This window comes from Otolemur garnettii, unplaced genomic scaffold (genome assembly GCF_000181295.1).
Source record: "Otolemur garnettii isolate 467f Iridium unplaced genomic scaffold, OtoGar3 scaffold00124, whole genome shotgun sequence".
NCBI lineage: Eukaryota > Metazoa > Chordata > Mammalia > Primates > Galagidae > Otolemur > Otolemur garnettii.
Genome location: NW_003852519.1, coordinates 6,091,754 through 6,101,495, shown reverse-complemented (window position 1 = coordinate 6,101,495; position 9,742 = coordinate 6,091,754). Strand labels below are relative to the sequence as shown.

At 36.1% G+C, this 9,742-nt stretch overlaps 1 non-coding gene and 1 pseudogene across 1 annotated transcript; both read right to left on the bottom strand.

The window, feature by feature from the left end:
- Positions 1-4,943: 4,943 nt before the first annotated feature.
- On the bottom strand, positions 4,944-9,067 carry LOC100954534 (annotated as a pseudogene).
- Positions 5,695-5,801, bottom strand: LOC111727796. Its single transcript, XR_002775259.1, has one exon. It is a non-coding gene; the product is annotated as a U6 spliceosomal RNA (small nuclear RNA).
- Positions 9,068-9,742: the final 675 nt, after the last annotated feature.

Here is a 9,742-nt window from a genome sequence, read left to right as displayed (position 1 = left end):
GAAACAAAGAAAAGAAGGAAATATATCTGAACATGAAGTGTTTACGCTAAGAAAATATCCAGTGTAACAAATAGATGGGCTTTTAGGTTCAGGGGCTAATCCTAAATAGAATAACAGGAAGTGGAAGGTTAACTTACTCATTTTCATATCGAATAACCCGGATTTAAGAATTCAAATGTTTCTAAAAAATTATGTAGGTATGCAACATATTTCAGGCCAACTTCCCTTTAAAGAAACACACACACATGTGCACACACACACACACACACACAGATACCATGATCCTTGTTTTTAAGAAGCTTATGCTGAAGTAAGGAAGATAGACACGGTGGGGGAAAACCTTTATTAAGCATGGAAAGTCCAAATTATATAATATAAAAATGAGGCACCAGGAAGAGGTGGCACATTTCAACCAATTACCCAAATTTGTTGAAATGAATCTTTGGATGAGAATTGTCGTGGGGTTCTAGGGTGGTGAAAACACCTTTTACATGAGAGGTTGTGACAGAGGTAGCGTAGGGGCAGCTTTGAAGGGTTGGCAGTATAGATAGCATTTAGCAAAGGAGGGGTCAGGTGGTGATACCATAACTCTCCCAATTTGTCAGGGCCCTCCTGATGGGGTTCCATTCAGCTTTAGTAATTCCTTAGCCCTCAACACAAGCATAAGGAAATGGAGAGTTACTGCTGTATTGTTAGGAGTGATGAGTGTTGAACATTGACTGAAAGTGAAGAGAGAATAGATACCCTGCTCAGATCTCAGTAGCAAAGCATTCCGTCTTTCCCCCTGTAATAGGATGTTGGCTGTATTCCCCATATAATACAATGCCTTTTATCATATTGGGAGGGTGGCCTTCTATTCCTATTTTGCTGAGAACTTTCATCGAGAACAGAATTTATATTTTATCAAATGCTTCCCTTCATCCTTTAATATAGTTATATGTTTGTTCCTTCATTAGATGTTTAATGCGGCGGATTATACTGATCGTTTTCTGAAGAATAAATCAGCCTTGCATCCTCAGGACAAATGCTGCGTGGTCCTGCATTATATTCTTTCTATATATGGATGAAGTTAATTTGATATTTTCTTGAAAATTCTGTGTTCTATTTTATGAAAGAAACTGGCCTGTGGTTTATCAGTTGTTTCTCTGCTTTTGTTCTGTCTTTGTTTGGTTGAGGTATCAGGGTAATCCCGCCGTCGTAAAGTGAGTTGGGCAGTGCTGCTTCATCTGTTGCTGGGAGAAACGCTGTGAGATCAGCTTTGTTGATTCCTTTAAGGTTTGTAGGTTCACTGGTGAAATAATGTGTGCATGGAGACATTTATCTGGAAGATTTTAATGATACATTCAATGTCTTTACTAATAACAAGACTATTCAAATTTGTGTGGGTGTTAGCAGTTTGAAATTTTTGAGGAATTGGTCCAGTTTATCAAATTTATTTACACAGAGTTGTTTGTGATAGGATGTTATTATCTTTCCAATAATATCATTGAGGGGTTTTAATATTTTTATTTTTAATAGCCTCAAAGTGGAATCTGTATTAATACTCTTTCTTTAATTTCTGCTACTAATGATTTCTTTTTTTGACATTTTTCGTGATTATTGTTAGAGAGTTTTCAGTCTCACTACTCTTTTCAAAGAACCAACTTTTTTATAACTGACTTTTTGTTTTGTTTTGTTTTACTGCTAGGGTTGTAGTATACAAATTTTGATATTTTATATTTGTGTTTTTATTAATTATTTTCCAAACTTTTGTTAAACTTCTTCTTTTATCCCTAGGTTTTTTTTTTTTTTTTACTCTCTGTTGTTGAATTTTCAACTTATTAGAACATTTCCTGTTATCTCTCCATTATTTTTCATTTCATTCCAATATACTCAAAGGGCATATTTTGTATTTTAAGTATTTTAAGTTTTTTTTGTTTTTCTTATTAACCCTAGATGTAATCTAGCAGGTTGAATTATTCCTGTGCACTTGGAAGGAATATATACAGTGGGTGGCTGTACTACTTTACATTGCCACTAATAGTAACCCAGAGTTCCAATTTTTCCACATTGTCACCAAAATTTGCTTTGTGATTTATTTTTGGTTTTGAATGATATAAATCTTAATAGATGTAAGTGATAGCTTATTTACATTTGGTTTTATGTTTCTCTGGTAATTAGTAATGTTCAGCATCTCCTTATAGACCTGCTGGCCATTTGCATGTCTTCTTTGGAGAAATGTCTCTTTAAGATGTTAACGCGTTTTCTGGCCAGGAATGGTGGCTCATGCCTTAATCTTAGCGGTATGGGAGGCCGATGTGGGAGGATAGGTTGAGTTCAGGAGTAAGAGACCAGCCTGAGCAAGAGCAAGGCTCCATCTTTATAAAAATAGAAAACATAGCTAGGCATGGAGGTGGAGACCTGTACTCTCAACTACTCAGGAAGGAGGCCAAAGCAGGAAGATTGCTTGAGCTCAGGAGTTTGAGGTTGCTGTGAGATAGGCTGAGGCCATAACATTCTAGCCTGGAAAATAGAGTGAGGCTCTGTCCCAAAAAAACCCAAAAACCCCCAAACAAAACAAAAGAAGACAACCCACTTTAAAATCAATTATTAGGTTTTCTAAAAATATTGTTATTGAGTTATGCATGTTTCTTATACATTTTGGAGATTAACCTCTTATCAGATGTATGGTTTGCAAATATTTTCTGTTATTCCATGAGTTGCCTATTCAGTCTATTGACTTTTTTTTTGCAGTTTTTTTGAGGGACTGGGGCTGGTTTTGAACCCACCACCTCCGGCATATGGGGCCAGCGCCCTTCTCTTTTGAGCCATAGGTGCCCCCCAACAGTCTATTGACTTTCATTTGCTAGGCAGAAGCATTTTAGTTTTGAATAGTCCACTGCTTTATTTTTGCTTTTTTGCCTCAGCTTTTTGTGTCATATCCAAATGATCACTGCCAAAACAAATATCAAGGATAATTTTCCCTGTATTTTCTTCTAAATGTTCAAGGTTTCACGTCTTACATTTATATCTTTAATCCAGTTTAAACTGATATTTTTTTGTATCGTATAAAACAATGGTCCAATTTCATTATTTTGCATAGGATTGTCAGTTTTCCCAATAATTTAAAAGACTATGCTATCCCCATTACATAGCCTTTTTTTTTTTAGTTTTTGGCTGGGGCCAGGTTTGAACCAGACACCTCCAGTATATGGGGTTGGTGCCCTACTGCCCTCCATTACATATTCTTGATGTACTTTCTAATTTGAGTTGACTGTATACTCAAGGATTTATTTTGGGGCATTCTATTCTGTTTCATTGATATCTATATCATTTTTCTTTTAACCTACTTATATCATTATACTTGAAATGATAGTCTTATGAGAAGTATATGTTCTATCCAATATGCCAATCTCTGTCTTTGAATAGGTATATTTAGATCATTAATGTTATGATATGGTTGAAATTAGACATACCATTTATTATTTGTTTCCTATACTATTATTCCTTGTGTTCCCCCTTTCTTTGTTGGGGGGGTTTTGAACATCCTAGCATTTTATTTTTAATTTACCACTTTGATTTTGAAAACAATTTTTGTATAATTGGTTTAATGGTTACTTAAGGGATTACAAAAATCAGAGCTCTATTTCCAAAGGCTATTTGGATATAACAATATAACTTCAATTTAAATGTAAAAGATTATAGTACTACTACATAGGTTCCTAGGTTATCCCCATTAATGCAATAGTTTTCTTATTGATTATATCTACAAATATTGAAAGGCCTATGTACTAATGTATTTTTAATATTCAGTCATCACATAAAATTTAAAGAAGACAATACTACTATATTTACTCAAATATTTACCATTTTGTTGATCCTTCTTAATTTCTGAACTTTCATATTTTCTGTAGTATTACATTTTGTTTGTTTGAAGACGTTCTTTTACCATGTTTTAGAACAAACTTTCTTGATGTGAAGACTCCCTATTTTCTTTCATCTGAGTATGTTTAATTTCCCCTTCATTCTTAAATGATAGTTTTACTAGATACAGAATTCTGGATTTATAATTCCTTTGTTTTAACACTTTAAAAATGTGTGCTAACTTTTCAGGGCTTTATTTTTTCCAGTGAAAAACTGACAGTCATTTGAATTGTTCTTTTATAGGCAATATGTTCTTTTGGTCTTTCTACTTTTAATATTTTTTCCCTTGTTTTTAACTTGATAACTTAATTTCAATTTATATAAGCATAGATTTTCTTATATTCACTCTACTTAGGGTTTGCTCACTTTATTTTTTTATTTTTTTTTACACAGAAATATATATTTTATTTAACCACATTGTTTTACATGTCCTTGTCCACACACACAATTTTACTGTGGACACAAAATCAGTGCACAGATTATTAAGTGCCTATCTTTTTTAATTTACATACATTTTTGGCCGGGTGGGATGGCTCATTCCTGTAATCCTAGCACTGTGGGAGGCCAAGGCAGATGGAGCGCTTGAGTTCAAGAGTTTGAGATTGAGCAAGAGAGACCCCCATCTTTACTAAAAATGAAAAACTGACACAAGAGGATCACTTGAGCTGAATAGTTTGAGGTTGCTGTGAGATATGACACCATGGCACTCTACCAATGGCAACAAAGTGAGAGTCTGTCTCAAAAAAAAATTATAAGCATTTTCAGGTTTTACTAATATAACTTTTAATGACTAAACAAATGAGCAAACAGTAGCACATCAACTGACTGAAAAATTAAATCTTTTTTTCTTCAATGTATTGACAACTCCTTACTCATTTTCTTCTTTACTCATTAAAGAATGTGGTGTCCTTGGTGGTTCTTTGGCTTTGGGAATGTTTTGACTGCTTCTTTCACATGCAGTCCCAATTCCCAACCATCCAATGCATGTTCTATTGTAGGATCAAGTTGAAGAGGCACTGTCTCTTCAACTGGCTTGAGAGCTATGAAGTAGGCTACTTCTTCTTCCACTTTGTCCTATTGTGGGTTTTCTGGTGTCCAATAAGGTGTGAGCTCTGAGTAAATGCCTTTCCACATTCCCAGTACACATATGGGCACTCCCCAGTGTGTGTCCTTTGATGCCTATGCAGGTGGGAGCTCTGGCAGAAGGTTTTTCCACAGTCCTGATATGAGTAGGGCTTAGCTCCAGTGTGAGTTCTCAGGTGCTGGGAGATGGTTGGAGGTGATCATTGGAGGTCCTCCCACACTCTTGACATTCAAATGGTCTCTTTCCAGAGTGAGCTCCCTGATGCTGTAAAGGGAAGAGCTCTGAATAAACCCTTTCCCACAGTCCTGACACACATAGGGCCTCTCCCCAGTGTGGATTTTCTTATTCCCAGAAAAGTATCTTGGGTTCTAAAACATTTTACTACATTCACTACACCTGTGAACTTGGCTCCCCTTGCGAATTCTTATCAATATAATTTACTTAGCTCTCCAGTTGGAGGGTTTCCTACAACCACTGCTGTCTCTGGCCTTTTGTCTTTCACAACAATTTTGATGTTTTATAAGTGAATTACCTTTCATGTTCTTAACCTGTGAGCCATGTTTGTGCAAATGTTTTTTAGGAGACATTTCCTGCAGCAAAACCTGGCTTGTGTCAAAACCAGCGTTTGCCTGGGACTTGAGATTTTCACATGGCTCTACCTAGAGGAGGATTTTTTCCAAAGCAGACCCCCTTTGTTCCAACACTTTAAAAATATGGAGTTTTTCATGAATTTGCATATCATCCTGTGTGGGGGGCCATGCTAATCTTCTCTGTCTCATTCCAATTTTAGTGTATGTGCTGCAGAAGCCAGCACAGGTTTGGTTGCTTTGTTGGATCTACATGTAAGTTTATGTCTTTTGCTGAACTAGGGAAGTTTTATGTCATTATTTTCAATTATTTTTTCTCACTACAGTTATTATGCTCTATTTGGGACTGAAGTCATGCAATATTAGATCATTTGGTAATGTTCCACAGGTCTTTGAGGTCTTGTTCACATACATTTTTTCATCTTCTTTTCTTTCTCTTAATACTGGATGGTATCTATTGAACTATCTAAAAGTTACTGATTATTTTTTCTCTGTAATTTCATTTTGCTTTTGGGCCCATTTTAAACTACTTTTCCTTTAATTATTGTGTATTTTTAATTTGCATTTGTCTTCTCCTTAATTCTCTGAATGCTGATACTGTCTATTTTTGATGTATGTTTTAAAAGTGTTCACAATTAATTTTTTAAAGAATGATATAGTAACTATTTCTTAATCTTTGTCAGATAATACCGATACCTATGTCATCATTGGTCTCATTTGATCACCATTTTCTATGTGATTTGATATTAGTGACTTCACATTATTTTAGATGGTAAGTAACTACGGATTGTACCTTGACATTTTGAATACTGCATTATGAGAACTACATCCTACTTAGATCTTATGGAGAATTTTGATATTTGTAGAGAGCTAAAGATTATATCCAGTCATCTTGGAGCTGGTTCTCCAACATTAGTTCTGTTTTCAAAGTCTGTTCTGTGCCACTCAAATATATCTCATTTGTGAGTCATCCAGTGCCCAGTCTAGGACGTGGGTGGACATCTGTCCATGTGGCCAGCTCTCACAGTCTTTGATATGCTAATTCGTATCAGATTCACAGGTGTGCAATTTTAGTGGTGAGCCCAAGAGTCCACAATCAGCTCTAGAGGTCAGTTTCCCAACCTGTGTTATTTCCCAAATACTTTTCTCTTATTGAAGAGTTGCCTTATTTGTTGTACCAGGAGACACTCCTCACTTCTCTGATTGCACTGAACCCTCCCAATCAAGTGGCAGAGATAAAAGCCAAGAGCAAGAATAAGAGGGGGGGGAGAGAGAGAGAGAGAGAGAGAGAAAGAAAAGAAAAGCAAGAGCATTTGCCCTTGTTCTCGTGGAACTTCATACTTACTGAATGAAGAAAAAATTTTCCACCTCATCAAATGCTTATTTTTACAAGTTCCTATTACCATTGTGGAATTTCTTAGACACTATGGCACAAAAAGTAACAAAACAAAGGTAAACCAAAAATGAGACTTTTTTCCCTTATTCCTTCTGAGTTGTAAGTTTCTCCTCTTGCTGCTCACAAGGGAACATTCTTGTACTGCTCTATCTCTCTGCCTCATATTGCTTATTTCTTTATGAATTCTTACTAGGTCAAGTTTAGGCTGGAGATACCAGAAGAAGAAAAAATGGCAAACTCAACAGAGGCTTAGTGGCATGTTGGATTGTGATGTGCTACACACTGTCTATTGTTATTTTTTTTTCCAGAGTCCTCATATATCTGGGTATGCATTATTCACAGATTTTATAGTTGTATTGCTTGTAAGGGAAAGAAAAGTATCTATTTACTCTGCCCTGCTTGGAACTGCAAACCCAAGATGTGAGTGAGAAAATTTGGACCATATAATAAGCCTATGTTTAGCTTTGTAAGAAACTGCTAAACTGTTTTTCAAAGTAGCTGTCCCAGTTTGGATTTCCACTAGCAAAGAATAAGGGATACTCTTCCTCTAAATATTTACCAGAATTTTTGGAATTTCAGAGTTTTGGATTTCTGTTATTCTAATAGACATGTAGAGATGTCTAGTAGACAGCTCATTGATTTAATTTGCAATTTCTTAAAAAAGTATAATGTTGGAAATTGTTTCATATGCTTAGTTATAGCCTATATAAGACGTTCATATGTTTTGCCAATTTTTAATTGTATTTCTCTTATTATTAAAATTTAGGAGGAGATTTTTGAATATTTTGGATAAAACCTTTCATCACATTATGTGTTTTGCCAACGTTGTCTTCCAGTTTATAGCTTATATTTTCCATCTCTTAAAAGTGACCATAGTAATACTTAGCAATGAGGTATGTAATCTCTTTGCAGAGATTTTGTGGGGGCTGTCAAATCTAAAAGGCCAACGAACTAGGAAAATGTTGCTATTGCAGTTTCAAGTTCAAATGTAGTCTAAAAGAATTCTTTTTTCCCTTGGAAGATCTCAGTTTTTTTCTCTTTAAGCCTTAACTGACTAGGAGAGGCCCATGCAAATTATACAATGTAATCTGATAAAGACTAAAGAGTTAAATAGTAATTACAACTAGACAAGTAGTTTACAGCATCACCTAAACTCATGGTTGGACAAGTGTCTGAGCACCGCTATAGACTAGCCAAGTTGACACATAACAGTAACCATCACAGAGGTGAAGTTGAACTGCACTTAGTTCCACTTTACTCTGAGATCCCAGATTACAAACCTCTAGTTTGCATTATATTAAAACCCTATAAAATATACAGATAATTTTCCACTTAAAATATTAAAGCCTATTACAAAAGCAAAAGCGTCTATCTATCGTCTCAACAGAGGATAAATGATTACATTAATGCAGAACGTATTTAAGACTGACCGTGTATAAGTTGAATGTTTCTTTGTCCCTATAAGGAACTGTATATCTAATAGAGACTGTATAAATGATACTCTGGAATGAAAGACTTAGAAAATATTGATATAGGGCTCGGTGCCCGTAGCTCAGTAGCTAGGGTCACAGCCACTACACCGGAGCTGGCAGGTTTGAACCCAGACTGGACCTGCCAAACAACAATGACAGCTGCAACTGAAAAATAGCCGGGCATTGTGGCGGGCGCCTGTAGTCCTCGCTACTTGAGAGGCTGAGGCAAGAGCATGTCTGAAGCCTAAGAGTTTGAGGTTGCTGTGAGGTGTGACACCACAGCACTTTACCAAGGGTGGCATAATGAGACTCTGTCTCAAAAAAAAAAAATGTTGGTATAGTGTTGGGAATAAAAGAAGTTGAAGATAATTTGAATATAATATTGACATTTGGTCTGAAGCTCTTTTTCCTTAGAATCTTTAAAATTTCTCTTGTGAGAAAGATCAGGAAACCTTGGTATTTAAGTAGAGAGCATCCTTCATATTCTAATCTGTCCATCAGTTGCTTAGCATGAAATATGGAAACAAAAGGTGAGCAAGCTGCATCTCAGGATACGTGGACAACCTCATACCTGGTGAGTGGAGTGACAGCAGGTGTCTGCGGTGATGGCATAAGCAGGGAGCATGTTTCTGCCTCATCTGGTTGTCCTCAAGAAGAAGTGATATATTTCTCTTTTATGACACCACCTGGATGTTTCTTTTATTCATCTTTTAATTCATCCCAATCACCCCAACACACTTAAAATTCAAACCTATATTTTGGAAATTTAGGCCTATAAACTTGTACTGATTTAAGAATCGTTTTAGTGACCATCTTAAAGTAATTTCACTCCTAAATGCAGGAGGAGCTATGCCAATTTCAATTCTTCTTGAAGTTTCTCAATTATGATTTGGGTAGTAGGGAGATGGTCAGTTTGGTCAGGGAAGGGAATCTCTAAACATTACACAAATAACAATACAGGAAAAGACAGATGAGTGGATGATCTTGTACTGTAGATGGGGTAACATGATAATGAGGATGGGAGGCATGATAGGTCTAACCGGATACAAGACTAGAAGAGTAATCGACCTTTGCAATCTCCTGGTGTGTAACAGTCCCTTCCCTTATAGATGCTGAGGATAGTGTGAGTGTATGTTTGATATGTTCTGTGGTCAAGTTCCAAGAGGTGGTCTCATTCGTTGGCATGAGTCTGACTCTGAAATAAGGCTGAATTAGTAAAGTTAAAGGAAGGGTCAAAGACGTGAAGTACTAAGGAAGAAATTAAGCACAGAGACCATAGCATGTATGGTTCAGGTCTTCT